At 35.1% G+C, this 15075-nt stretch overlaps 1 long non-coding RNA gene across 2 annotated transcripts; it reads left to right on the top strand.

Annotated features, from left to right (window-relative positions):
• Positions 1–1010: 1010 nt before the first annotated feature.
• LOC110606460 lies at positions 1011–10499 on the top strand. Of its 2 annotated transcripts, XR_002486514.2 has the most exons (3): positions 1011–1232; positions 3123–3164; positions 10459–10499. It is a non-coding gene; the product is annotated as an uncharacterized LOC110606460 (long non-coding RNA). The 2 variants fall into 2 exon arrangements; XR_002486513.2 differs by lacking the exon at positions 10459–10499 and having other exon boundaries at positions 3123–3230.
• The last annotated feature ends 4576 nt before the right edge of the window (positions 10500–15075 follow it).

Here is a 15075-nt window from a genome sequence, read left to right as displayed (position 1 = left end):
AGTAATTTCTAATGATTTATTAATTTTTTTGATAAAGTAAAAAAATATTTAATTAAAAATATTGTGACAATTTACCGATGTTTTATTAATACTATTTTTAACGATAATAAAAGTAAAAAAATATTTAATTAAAAATATTGTGACAATTTACCGATGTTTTATTAATACTATTTTTAACGATAATAAAATTTTATTGATAAATTAGCCGATAAATATTAACAGTAAAAATAATGATAAACTCATAAACATTATCAACAACTAGAGTTTTAGATAATATTTAAAGTTTATTTTAATAATAGTTTAAAAATAAATAATAAGTTAATTAAATTAATATTTTAAATAAAAACTAAATTATTTTAACAATATATACCGACAATTGCTTATTGTTGGTACTATTTAATGGCTCATTTATTTTTTACTTTTAAATATATTACTAACAATAATTAGTCATCGGTAAAATAAAAAATTAATTTAAAATAAAAATAAAAAATTATAAATTCATCCGTACTTTTTAAAGCCTATTAAATTTATATTTTAACTATATACAAAAATTTACCAACGATATTTTGTCATCGATGAAATAAATTAATAATTTAAAATAAAAATTAAAAAATGTTAAAAATAAAAATGATCACAACCACCTTCCATCGATAATATTTAAAATTTATTGTAATTTTAGACTAAAATATATTATTAACAATTATATGTCGTTGATATATTAAACAAATAATTTAAAGTAAAATAAATGGGATGATAAAATATACGGATAAAATAGTTTTTCGATTATTTTAATGTTTATTATGATTAAACTTTAAAAATAAATTAAAAATTATCTACAAAATCATTTTGTGGGTAAATTAAATTAACAATTTAAAATAAAAATTAAATAAATTTAATTAAAACTATGTGGTTTGAATTTCAATTAAATAATACAATTATAAAAAATATATTTGAAACTCATAAAGCAAAACTACAGAGTTTTAACAAAAACAACGTAGTTTTCACAAAATTTGGTTTGTCTTAAAGCGCGATCTATTCTCACCTATTCCCAATCCACACTCCTCATTCTCTGTTCTCCATCTTCAGCTTCACCGGTGCTTTTGTTGCATGCATTTAAAGACTCCTGCCACTCCCTCTCATCGTATGCCTTGAGCAAATTGCATTTCTAACGCTGCACGCCTCCCTTCAATGAATGCAAGGGATTGGAATTTATTCATAAGAGTAGCAGCACTGTGAGTATAGGGCCAATGTTTTCTCCACCATTCTCTGTTTCGCTTTGATGTCTTGTCTAATCTAAGTTTACTTTTGATTCTTTTTTATCTCCTTAATTCCATTTCTCATCTATGGTTTATATGGTTTATGAGTTCTAATTTAGGGATTAGAATAATAGATATTAGGTTGGTCTGATATTTGTCATTTATTGAGTTTGATTTAATAATATATAATATTTTGCAGAGTTAAATTTCCAGCAATTGGAGATTATTATTGGGTTTGAATCAATAATACCAATGTCAATAGCTGCTGCTAACTTATTGTTAAGCAATAAGGAATAAAATTATTTTGCCTAGTTTTCTTCTCTGAAATGTCTAATTTTCATAACGATATGAATTATATGTATGATAAATATCCCCAAGTTAACTGCCTTGATATATAACTGACATTAACTTATTACGTTCTTTTGAATATCCCCAAGTGTTGTTGATGGGTAGCAAATAGTTGGCTAGTGAAAACCTACAAAAACAAAACAGTTTATATTGGTTTTAGCAGGTGAAGTGGTATCCTTTTGCTACTAGTTAGCTAGGTATAGTGACTTAATTTTTATTTATTTATTCAGTCAATAAATGGTATCTTTTTGTTAAGTGGTATCTTGAGCACGTTTAACTACTTCAATATTAGGTATACTAGCAAGCCTAGGAAGAGATTCCATGCCACTTGTAGGTGGCTTCCTAATAGCCAATGAACTTGAGAACAACATTGCTGAAACAATAGTAAGTGTGGGTGGATTTGCCCCTGTGATAACAACGCTGCTGAAGATGTTCCATTTGTGCTAGATTTTCTAGGAACCTCATGAGGTCAGGTAAACTAACTTTCGTATTTTCATTTATATTTGAAATTGAAGATACCTCATTAGGAATAGGATAAACAGGTCCCATAGAATTCTTAGGCACAAAGCTTGATGTCTTAGTACTAAATTCAAATTTCCTAATTAGAAATTTTAATAAGCAAGAGCTAGACCAAAATCATCCCTAAAATTAATCTCCGTTAATTGTATCAGAAATATCATGAACTATATGAATAAATCTGCAACATGATAAAAAAAGGAAAAAAAGGGAACAATTGAATATAATTTTCCGAGCCAACTCTCAATTCTAACAGCAGCCTGCATGGATTTAGAAGAGCATGAATCAACCAAGAGAAATTATATATATAATGGAGATATATAGTAATAATTGAACTTGGAGATGTGAGTAGGCTCAAAAAATTATATCATTTATTTTTTAAAAATATTAATTTTATGAGTTGATTGAATGTAACAACCATCAAATGAATAAATATGTTGGGTTCTCTAATCACGTGCCCACCCCCTACACCATTAGCATTGCAATTTAGTCTAAACCATCACAAGAAGAAAAAAGCCAAATTAATTTGTTATATTTTGGAATGAGATTAATTAATTTGAGCAAGTGTCTTCTGTGTGCATTTCATGAATTAAATGAAATATAAAAAAATAAGTTGAATAACTTGAAGTTTCTACAAGTGTGATTCTCTGAGAATTTCATTGTGGTTCGTTCTAGCTGTCTAGCCAAGATCATTCCTTTGGCTCCTCTTGACACAACCTTCGTTCTTAGTTGTGTTTTTTTGCATAGTATATAAGTTAAGACCTTGTAAACTAATAAACCAAAGTGCATCTCTTGTTTCTATTGAATTAAAATTTGGGTTTTTGTTTTATGGAATTGATGCTATTGTTAATGTTGCTAAACCTCCAAAGGGATCAAGGCTTTGTTATAAGCCTTAATGTGAAAATCCCCCATCTTTCTCTTATATTTAGTTTGATTAAAACTTGTTCTCCTTATTCCATGGTTAGGATAATAATCATATTTTGTTTCTTTTATGAGAATTAGGTTGCTGAAGGGGCTAGGTTTTTGGGGCTTCCACAATTATCGGTATTGGTTTGAACTCAAATAAATTTAAACAAAATTATTATTGCAGTGTTTTTTTTTTTTTTTTTTCTTATTGCCTTTTTAAGCATTACGCATAATAATATTAGGTGTCCTAGAGGCATGTATAATGAGGTAACTTTCTCCAATTGTTAATTACCTTAAGTACATAAAAAATTTTTAGGCTTGCTGACTATTTTTCCTTTATTTGATATCTCTCCATTGGTGCTTGGGTAGGAAATCTTTTTTTGCATGGCATTTGCTTTTGTAACACATGAAATTTCTTTTGCTATTTCATTATTGTCTTATGTTCTACTTATTAATTCAGATTTATCAACTCAGCCTCTTATTTCAATTTGAATTTCATTGAATAGATGATACTGAAAATGCAAAGAGAGAATAAAATTTCTCTAACTTTGGCTAAGCATATTCATCCAATTTGATGACGATGACAAAAGGCCATTAGACATAGTTGATTTGTTATATACTTTATGATCGCTCTTAGAGATCTTATTACTATTGTTTCGTTAAATTTATTGTAGCACACTAAATTTAACTATATTTTATATTAACAGTTTCTATTATTGAATATTTGATGGCTTAATATAATTAAATTTCATATGAATATTTGTTGGTATAGATTAAAAATTTGAAATATTTGCATTTAAATTTTTTAAAAAATATTATAACTTTACCGACTATGAAAAATCATCGTTAAAATTATAATTTAAAAAATGTTGTAAATTGTTACCAATGAACATTTTTCGTCATTGTTTTTTAAAGAATAACTAATATATAAAAAAGACAATATAAAGCATAAAATTGAAAATAAATATGAACTCCCACGTACCCTTAGCTCATTCAAACTTTCTAGAGAAAAGAAGCTTTCATCTACATGTAATGTGTTTTGAGAGCCTTGTGTTGAAGGATATTTCATTCTGATGAATTTGATGATTGACATGTAGAAGCATTAGCATATGCATTAAAAAAGTAAGAATAAATTTCTTTTACACAGTAGCTTCAAAAAGCTCTTTATCTCCATAAACTCTAGCAAAGCACCATTCCACAAAATAAAGCTCCTATCAAGGATCCAAAATAACTATAATAACTAAAATGACACAAAAATCATCCGAATATTTTTGAATTTTAATGAATATTTGACTAGCCATTTTCATTCATGTATTCATCATTATTATCCATTTCTTTTATCAAAATGACATGTAGTAAATACTCCTATAAAATATAAGTTTACAATTAGATATTTAGTATTCGAAAAGATACAAGTGATACCATAGAGAATCGGTAGGAACTTGTTTATCTTTTCTATTTTATTCCATTTACTCCTAGAAAGTACATACTTAAAATTTGAGTGATGCGTAACAATTAGTCTTGGATTTTACAGTAGACTTGGATTGGCCTTAATTTTTGCTGCCAACATTCGTTGGAGGTCTACGATAGCTTTTCGAAAATGAAATTTTCAGACGCATGACTTTCAAAAGTGTGACAATGGCAATAGGTCTGTCACAAAGTTCGAGACCGAAATTTCATCGTTTAGGGAATCAATTTTACGTTTTAATTATTTTTTTTGAATTTTTTCATATTAGGGTTTTTGCTATTATAAATAGCCATTTTCTTGACTGTTGAGACACTTTTTAATTTTTGAAAATTTAATAAAAAATTTCGGCTTCTAACATTTTATTTTCTAAATTTCATCTTAATTAAACGTTAGTAGTTAAAACTCCTAAAAGAGTCTAATCAGCCCTATTTCAGTTGGTATCAGAGCGAAATTCATCTATGACCGACAACCAAGAGGCGTGACTAGCTGCAATTGAGGCATCCTTGGCAGAATTGAGAGAGATGATCGGACAGTTAGCTCTACAACGGGGTAATAACCAACTCACTGTAGCCGAATGCCCACAGCCCGTCGCAAATCCTTTGGTCTCAAATCCCCAACAAAATCATTACAAAGGTTACAAGATAAAAATAGACCTTCAAAAATTTTGTAGTTCATTAGATGTAGAATCTATTATTGACTGGTTAGTGGAGGTTGATCAATTTTTTGAAGTTATGAACGTTAAAGAGAATCGAAATATTCCGATTGTGGCTCACAAATTAAAGGGTGGTGCAGTAGTATGGTGGAATTCTGTTTAAAACGAACACTATCACATGAGGCTAGAACCTATACGAAACTGGCTGTTGATGAAGTACGATTTTCCTAGTGATCACGCCCAGATTTTGTATAATCGGTATCATGACTGTATTCAAGGGAGTCGAAGGATAGATGAATACACAGAGGAGTTTTTAAGGTTGAAGGTAAGGTGCGGTAACTGTGAGAATAAAGGCCAGCAAGTTTCTCATTATCAGAGGGGACTGAATCATGAAATTCACTGTATGATGGAAGTAGCTGGAATTTTCACTTTGGTAGATGCCACTGAGATGGCAAAAAGAGTGGAAGAACGTGTTGAATGACAGTCTTTACAACAATCTAAATTAAATTTTAATTACAGAAGTTTTGGTTCAATAGGAACTCAGCAGTATAGACGTAATTACATCGGACAGTCTTCTAGGGTGGTAAATTTTGGTAATCATCAGAATATTATGAAAAAAAGGAGAGACAATAAGGGAAAGACAATCATCAATACAATATACAAAAGAGGCATGACCAATCCTTATCAGAGACCAACTGGAGACATATGTTATCATTGCAGGTAATCTGAACATCGATCGAATAATTATAAAAAATGCAGAGGAGTTAATAATGATTATCGACCGGTTAATGTGATTGAGGAGGTGGTTGAAATTGAGAAGGAAGTGGACGAATATGATGGGTCTATTGTTGGTTCTGAAGATAGGGAGGTCACCTATGTGGTGAAGAAAATTTTATGCTTGACGAAATAGGAGGATGAGACGCAAAGGAGAAAGATTTTCCAGGATAAGTGTCATGTGAGAGAAGCGATTTGTAAGCTAATTATAGATAATTGCAGTTGTGAGAATTTGATAGCTAAGCAATTCGTGAAGAAATTGTAGTTGCCTATACAGCCTCACCTTTCGCCAACTTTTACAAAGTTGGGTGGATTAAGGAAGGTCCAATAATTGCAGTCAATAGAATTTGTAGCGTGCCTATTTCGATCGGTAAATCTTACACTGGATCTGTTAATTATGATATTGTGGATATGGATTGCTGTAGAATTTTGTTAGATCGTCTTTAGCAGTTTGATGTTGATGCTTTGCATAAGGGAAAGGAAAATTCATACATGTTTACATGGCATCGAAAGCAGATTACTATTTTGTCTTATGGTTCTGCGAAACATTTTAAAGTGGAAGGGAAAACTGCTGTTACTATTTCTACAAGAGTGCAAACGATATCAGGCACAGTTGAGAAATCTAAAGGCACACTGATTTTATTGGTGAGAGCAAAAGGTGAAGTGGAGGATGAACCATCTTTATTACCACCCATCAAAGAGTTGTTGAAGGAGTTTCTTAGGGTAGTTTAGGAACCTATAAAACTTCTACCTTTGCGGGATATTCAACATCAGATTGATTTTATTCTTAGATTCAAATTATCGAATCTGTCTCATTACAAATGAGCCTAAAGGAGAGTGAAATCCTTCAAGAATAGGTTGAAAATTTATTGAAGAAGCGGCACATTCAGGAGAGCATTAGCCCTTGCGGAGTCTCTGCCTTATGGGTTTTAAAGAAAGATGGAATTTGGAGAATGTGCGTGGATAGCAGAGCCATCAATAAGATTATGGTTCAAAATCGATTTCCTATTCCTCAACTGGATGACATGCTGGATTAGTTATCAGGATCTAAAGTCTTTTCTAAGATCGACCTTAAAAGTGGCTACCACCAAGTTCGGATTAAGGAGGGAGATGAATGGAAGACAACCTTTAAAACTGAGGAAGATTTGTACGAGTGGTTGATTATGCCGTTTGGTTTGATGAATGCATCTAGCATGTTCATGCGACTTATGAACCAAATTTTGTGTCTATATGACAGAACACATTTTATTTCTTGGATTTGTTGTTAGTGTAGAAGGAATACATGTTGATGAGAAGAAGGTAAAAGCAATATGGAACTGGCTCATTCCCAAAAGTATTTCAGAAGTTCACAGCTTTTCACGGACTTACTACTTTCTATCGGCGGTTTATCAGAAATTTCAGTAGCATTGTTGCCCCTATCACAGATTGTTTGAAGAAAGAGAGTGCAAAAATTTATTTAGACCGATATTGTCAACAAGAGTTTTGAGGAGATTAAAAATAATCTTACTTTTGCCTCCTATTTTTGCCCTACTTGATTTTAATAAACTGTTTGAGGTTGAATGTGATGCTTGTGGAGTTGGGATTGACAGTGTGTTATCGTAGTCTAATAGATCTATTGCCTTCTTTAGTGAGAAATTGAATGATGCTAGGAAGAAGTGGTCTACTTATGAGCAGAAATTATACGTAGTGTTTCAGGCCTTCAAAACTTGAAAACAATATTTGATGAGGTGAGAGTTTATTCATACAGATCATCAATCTTTGATTCATTTAAGAATAAACAATATGTGAATAAGATACATGTTCGATGGGCAGCTTATTTTAGAGCTTTTCATTATGTCATAAAATATAAGGCTGGCTATAGTAATAAGGTAGTAAACACTTTGAGCAGGAAGGTTGCTTTGTTGATAACTGCTTCCTGCTTTGTTGATAACTGTTAGTTAGGAGGTTGTGGATTTTGAATTTCTAAAGGATTTGTATGCTGCAAATGATGATTTTGCTGATATATGGGCAAAGGTCCAAGCTCATTAACCTGCTAATGAGTTTTTGATACATGATGAATTTCTTTTTAAGGAGAACAAGTTATGCATTCCTCGCTCTTTTTTGAGGAAAAAATTGATTTAAGAGGTCTATGAAGGAGGTTTGAGTGGTTATTAGGGTGTGATAAGACTATTGCTAGTTTAAAGGAGCATTTTTATTGCCACAATTGAAAAATAATAGAGGTCGAATGGTTTGGAAGTGTCCAGTTTATTAAATTTAGAAAGGTTATTCATAGAATACGAGCTTATACACTTTATTGCCTATTCTAGAATATCCTTAGGAGGACTTGTCTATGGATTTTGTTCTTGGCCTTTAACATACTCAACGTGAATCTGATCCTGTTTTTGTTGTTGATAGGTTCTCCAAAATAGCGCATTTCATTCCTCACAAGAAAACTAATGATATTTATCATATTGCAAAACTGTTTTTTCAGGAGATTATTCGTTTACATGACATTCCTAAGACCATTACTTCTGATAGAGATGTGAAGTTTCAAACTTATTTTTGGGTGACTTTATGGAAGCGTTTTGAAACTGAACTTTGATACAGTAATGTTGCCCATTCCCAAACTAGTAACCAAACTGAAGTTGTGAACTGCACTCTTGGCAATCTTTTGCGTTGCATCTGCAGTGATAAGAAAACTGCTTGGGATCTTGCTTTTGCCCAAACATAATTTGTTTACAACAGTTCTGTCCACAGCTCTACACAAATGTCACTCTTTGTAGTTGTGTACCAAAAAATTCCTGCGCATACAATTGAACTTATTGCCCTTCATACATGTTTTCATAATAGTATTGTAGCAACTAACTTGGCAAATCAGTATGTGGACGTTTTCAAACATGTACAACAATGCCTTATGGAAGCCAATGACAAGTATAAAGCTGCAGTTGATAAACATAAGCATTTCAAGACCTTCAATATCGGTGATCAAGTTATGATGTATTTGCGCAAGGAACGTAGTGGAGGATAGAAAAAGCTTAACCCAAAAAAGAATAGTCCATTCCGAATCATTCAGAAAATTAATGACAATGCATATTTTCTTGACTTCCTAGATTATATGCAAATTTTCAAGATGTTTAACGTGACAGATCTATTTCAGTATTACTCTACTGATGACAACTTGAGGTTGATTTGTTTACAAGTGGAAGAGAATGATGCAGAGCAATTAGCTTTGAATTTTATGGTAGACTTGAATCGAGCTTAACTTTTACTACTGACGTCCGTTGGAGGCCCATGATAACTTTTCAAAAAGAAAATTTTGAAATGCATGACTTTTAAAAGTCTGATAAGGGCTGTAATACCCGGCTAGACTCCGGTGTCAGAATCCCAACTTTTCGACGGAATCCCGTTGGAATTCGGAATCTCGGATGTTGGAACCTCTTAGAAGGGTAACATATGTTTTTACAAAATATTTTTTTCATGATATTATTATTTGGTTTTGAGTTAAAGTTTTAAAATGAAAGAAAAATGTTTTTGAGGGACAAGTCCAGGTTCGGCCGCCGAACATAGTGCTACCGCGGGAGCTCTCCTTTCGGCCTTCGAAGGTGGTCTGGCCAACCATCTATAAGAGGCATCCAGTCTGAAAATGGGGGAGTTTCTCTCTCCATTTTCGGGCAAAGGTGAGTTCTTGCCCTTCCTTTGTTGATTTTATATTTTTCCTTCAAATTTTCATGAATTTTCGCTTGTTTTTGAAGTTTTAAGCTTGGATATAAGATTTTAAAGTTTGGGAGATCATTTCTCTTAAACTCCAAGTTTGGGTTGCATCTACCTTAGATCTTCAAGAGGTAAGTGTAGATCCTTGCCTTTTTATATGTTTTAAGTAAATTTTAAAAAGGGTTAAGGGTTAAAAATGCATGATATGGCTAGATCTAAGGTTATAGGCCTTGAGTTGGGTTTTGATGAATGTATGCCCTCTCTTGTGTTTTGTTGTTGTTTGTTGGGGTTTAGACTAGTTTTTATACCCCTTATGCATGTTGGAGTGAGTATGCATGTTGTGGGAAGTTGGGTGTGAGGATTTGGAGAGTTTTGGTGGTTGAGTACATATTGCAGAATCGGGTTCTGCCATTCTGGAGAACCTAGGTTCGACCGCCGAAACAAGGTTCGGCTGCCGAACCTACCTGTGGAGGCAGCCTTTGGCCGCCTAACCTGCTCCCGAAAGGATGGACTTTCGGGTCTATGAGGGGGTTAGGCCGCCGAACCTGCCCTCGAAGGTTAGTGACTTTTGGATCTGTAAGGGAGTTTCGGCCGCCGAACCTGCCCCCGAAAGTCCCTGACTTTCGGATCTGTGGAGGACTTTCGGCCGTTGGACCTGCCCCCGAAGGACCCCGACTTTCGGATCTGTAGAGGATCTTCGGCCGCCGAACCTGCCGCCGAAAGTTCTCTACTCAGCCTTCCTTTGCTTGTTTTACATGCATGTTTTGTGATGTTTTAGGGGCTTTTTGGGGAGTTATTTAGAGTCATGAATAGTTGTGTTGGTCCCTCATTTGAGTCCACCTGTGTAGGATCGGACCAGGGAGACCGTAGAGGCCTTCATTGAGCCAGCTGCGTCTTTGTTAGTCAGGCATCAGCCAGAGGTGAGTAGAACTGAACTAATCTCTTGTTTTAAAGTAATCAAACTTTTTGAGCATGTTCATGCATCACGAATGCCATGTTATGTAATAGGTTTGCATTAGAATTTACGAATATGATGCATTGCATAATTTACTGTTATTGTGGATGGATGTTAGATGACCCACTTGTAACGACCCGAAAATCGGACCGCTACCGGCGCTAGGATCCAGATCGGTTTAAGACCGCCGGGACCCGTAGCAAGCCTAACATATATCCTGTGAACCTGTTTAATCCCATACATGATCAACAATATACATAAAAATTTAAAACTTTTCCTTTCATTTATTCACAAAACTCAACCTGTGCATGCACTATACATAACATAATCATAAGTATTGACCCCTCTGTGGGATCTCATCAGTGCCCCAATGGGTAACATAACATGTGTTAACATGTGTTGAGTTGGTTTGCATAAACATCATAAAATATCTAAGATCATGTATCAAAAGGGATAACAACATTCTATGGTCAAGCACACCTCTAATATCCATAAATATCATTACATATCTATACTGTACTTATACATGACTGTACTAAACATAACATCTCAACATTATTCATGTCCACACTATCTATTACATAACCAAGACTTCATTACTCTTGCTGACCTCCTGGTCTACCCTGTACCTGTAAACCTGGGGGTTAAGGGAGAGGGGTGAGCTATGAAGCTCTTGCTGACCTCCTGGTCTACCCTGTACCTGTAAACCTGGGGGTTAAGGGAGAGGGGTGAGCTATGAAACTCTTGCTGACCTCCTGGTCTACCCTGTACCTGTAAACCTGGGGGTTAAGGGAGAGGGGTGAGCTATGAAGCTCAGTGAGCAGAATAATAAAATATTTAAAACATATGATAACATGAAATGCATCACATCACAGTCATATCACATCAAGGATGAATTTGTCACCGATAGTCCTCTACATGGTCCAACTGTGCCAGGGGCGTAGAATGGGCCTCACTGGTCTTTCTCTTACATAACATATCATAACATAACAGTCTAACTGTGCCAGGGGCGTAGAATGGGCCTTACTGGTCTTTCGTACCGTATCATCATCATATCGTATCATACGAGGATTAAAGGATCATCCAACATTCATCCACATTATCAACATATTATGCAATGCAACATATTCATGAATTCTAATGCAAACAACCTAGAATATCACATGGCATTCATGATGCGTGATTCATGCTAAAACTGACTTATTTACTTTAAAACATAGAGAGTTATTCACTCACCTCTAGCTAGTTCTGATAGACACAGAAGCAGCCGAACTCACTGCTGGGGTCCTCGGTTCCTCGGGTCCGAACCTACACAGGTGGACTCAAATGAGGGACCAAACATATATGAACATGACTCTAAAAATACTCCCCAAAACCCCCTATAAAACACCTCAAAACATCCATGGAAAACATGCAAAGGAAGGCTGAACAGGGCACTTTCGGCGGCAGGTTCGGCGGCCGAAAGTCCCTCCAGAGCCGAAAGTCAGGCAGGTTCGGCGGCACCTTCGGCGGCCGAAACTCCCAGACAGAGACGAAACTCATGCATTTTCGGCGGCACTTTCGGCGGCCGAAACTGCCCTCCAGATACGAAAGTCCTCTTTCGGAGGCAGGCTTCGGCAGCAGAAGGCTGCCTCCACAAGCGGGTTCGGCGGCCGAAAGTGCCTTCGGCGACCGAAAGTGCATTCGGCGGCTGAACCTGAGTTTCTCCAAAGTGGCAGAAACTCAGCTCCAACATGCACAAACGCCTCCCAAACCTTTCAACATGCATAAACCTATTCTACAACACTCCCAATCATACAAAACCAAGCATACAAGCTGCTAGGGGCTTCGAACCATCAAAAACCCCAACTACAACACATCAAACAACTCACATTGTTCATAAACATACATAAACCCATAAACCTAACAATAACCTAAACATGCATTTCTATCCCATAGATCTACTTAAAACTTACTTAAAACATGCAATGAGCTCAAGATCGACTCTTACCTCTTGAAGATCGAGAGAAAGACGACCTAAACTTGGAAACCAAAGGAAAGGAGCTCCTGTGCCTTCCAAGCTTCAAAACTTGCTCAAATGCTCAAAATCTTCAAAACAAAGTGAAAACTTGTGAAAATCTTGAAAGATCTGAAGGAAGAAACTCAAAATCGGTGAGGGACGGCGGAGAGCTCACCTTGGCCAAAAATGGGGAGAAAACTCGCCCATTTCGGCTAAGGAACCCATTTATAGGTGGCTGGCCAGGCCACATTCGGGAGCCGAACGTGCCTCCGCATGCATGCCATGTTCGGCGGCCGAACCTGGACTTCCCTCACTTATGCTTTCGGGGGCCTAAAGCATTCCTGAAGTGCAAGCATGTTCGGCGGCCGAACTTGGGATTCGGCGGCCGAACCTGGGTCTTCCTCCAAGGCTATCTTCATTTAAAATTCAACTTCCTTTTTACTTAAAATCATAAAATACATTAAAACATTTTATAAAAACATGGTTTTACCCTTCTAGAGGCTTCCGACATCCGAGATCCCACCGGACGGTAGGGATTCCGATACCGGAGTCTAGTCGGGTATTACACCACTAGCCTTCGAGCAGGTTATGATATGATACGGATACGGAAGATCAGGGCTGCCCATTCTACGCCCCTGGCACAGTTGGATATGTTATGTTATGTTTAAGAGGAGGTTCTGAGGAGCTCCGTCGAGGGCTGGACATTATTTGGATATATAGAGGGTTACTGGTGACAAGTCCATCATTGATATGTATTGTTTGTATTGTGATGCATTTCATGAGAGCATATATTTATTAAATTGTTTTTATGTTCTGCTCACTAGACCCTTGTAGCTTATCCCTTTCCCCTAACCCCAAGTTGCAGGGTCAAGAATAGCTCGAAAAGTCGGTTAGAGGTTGGTATAAGCTTATGTAATAGAATAGTGGTGGATATGTACTATGTAATGGATTAGATTTGTGTTTTGCCCTAGTTTATGTTTTGTTTATCCCTGTTTATCATGATCTTTATGTAAAAGTTTTAATGATAAGTTATGATGAATCAAACTTGAGGCATGTGATGTTTACCATACTAGAGCATTTGATGAGGGCTATAGTGTGGGTTTTATGTATACAGTTTATGGTGCATGCACATGTTGAGCTTGGTATATGAAAAGTTTAAATTTTTTTAATGAAAATATATGATCATGTATGAGATTTTATCAGGTACACATGATGCATAGTAGGCTTGCTACGGGTTCCGGCAACCTTAAGTCGATCTGAATTCTAGTGCTGGTAGCGGTCCGGTTTTCGGGTCGTTACAAGAGCCATAGGCCTAGTCACAAAGTTTGAGGAAAAAATTCCATCATGACTTTTCAGTTTTAAGAATTTAATAAGAAATTTCGGTTTCTAACATTTTATCTTCTAAATTTTATCTTAATCAAACATTATTAGTTAAAATTCCTTATGGAGTCTAATCAGTCATATTTCATTGAGCCACTCAATTAAAGGTGCAAAAGGCACGATAATAATGGAAGGCATAATCAAGCATAATGAATGTTGCATTCCATCTACTTGGAACATCTTGTCTCAAACATCTTTTTGAATCAAGAGGGCAATGAGTGATACTCTAAAAATTTTTACTTTTCAGTTTGTGATCTTTAACATATTATATGTTTTCTCGAATTTTTTGAATTGCCTCTTATATATCCTTAAGCCCATTTTAAACCATCAAATTAAGGATACGAGCACAACATCGAAGATGAAAACATTCACCATCATATAGAAGTCCTCTAAAAGTCAATTGACTTATTAACAAATCAATGAAAAAAAAATCTTCTTCTCAATACCCCATTTAGTCAATAATATATGTAATTTTTCAAACAATAATATACTATTATGAGGAGGTGGCATAAATCTAAAATTTAAAATTCTCTTTTGAATATGTCAATCTTTATAAATGAAATGGAGAGTCAAGCATATGTATCCATCTATGGTAAAGAAAGACCAACAATTTGTGGTTAAACTAATCCTACAAGGTGAACTCTATAACATAACATGAATCTTTCTGATACAAAGCCATTACAAGTGTATACACGTTACACTCACAGTCAGAAGAAACAGCCACGTGTACAGCCTACTGAAGATGGGGAAGCAGTAAGGATTGAAGGTTGACCAGTTTAGTTTCTATTTTTAGTATGGCATTTGTTAGTGTTTCGACAATGTAAGGAGGGTATCTCCACTTTCAGTCATTTCCATTATCTTAGGAGGTAGTTATTACCATTATCTTAGGAGGTAGTTATTTCCATTATCTTAGGAGGTAGTTACTCCCATTATCTTAGGAGGTTGTGACTCCATGATCAAGTCATGATTCCATTGATGTAGAAAAGGGTGATTTACATCCTGTATAAATATTCAATAATTATCAATGAAGAGATCAACTTGAAAATCATTACAGTTTTGAGTACTTTAACTCAGAGGTTTGAGATTCCCTCTAATTGAGTCTTCTAATTTCTCAAGATAGGTCGCAAAAAG

Source organism: Manihot esculenta, chromosome 18, assembly GCF_001659605.2.
Source record: "Manihot esculenta cultivar AM560-2 chromosome 18, M.esculenta_v8, whole genome shotgun sequence".
NCBI classification, from domain to species: domain Eukaryota; kingdom Viridiplantae; phylum Streptophyta; class Magnoliopsida; order Malpighiales; family Euphorbiaceae; genus Manihot; species Manihot esculenta.
This window is presented reverse-complemented; position numbering and strand designations above follow the sequence as displayed.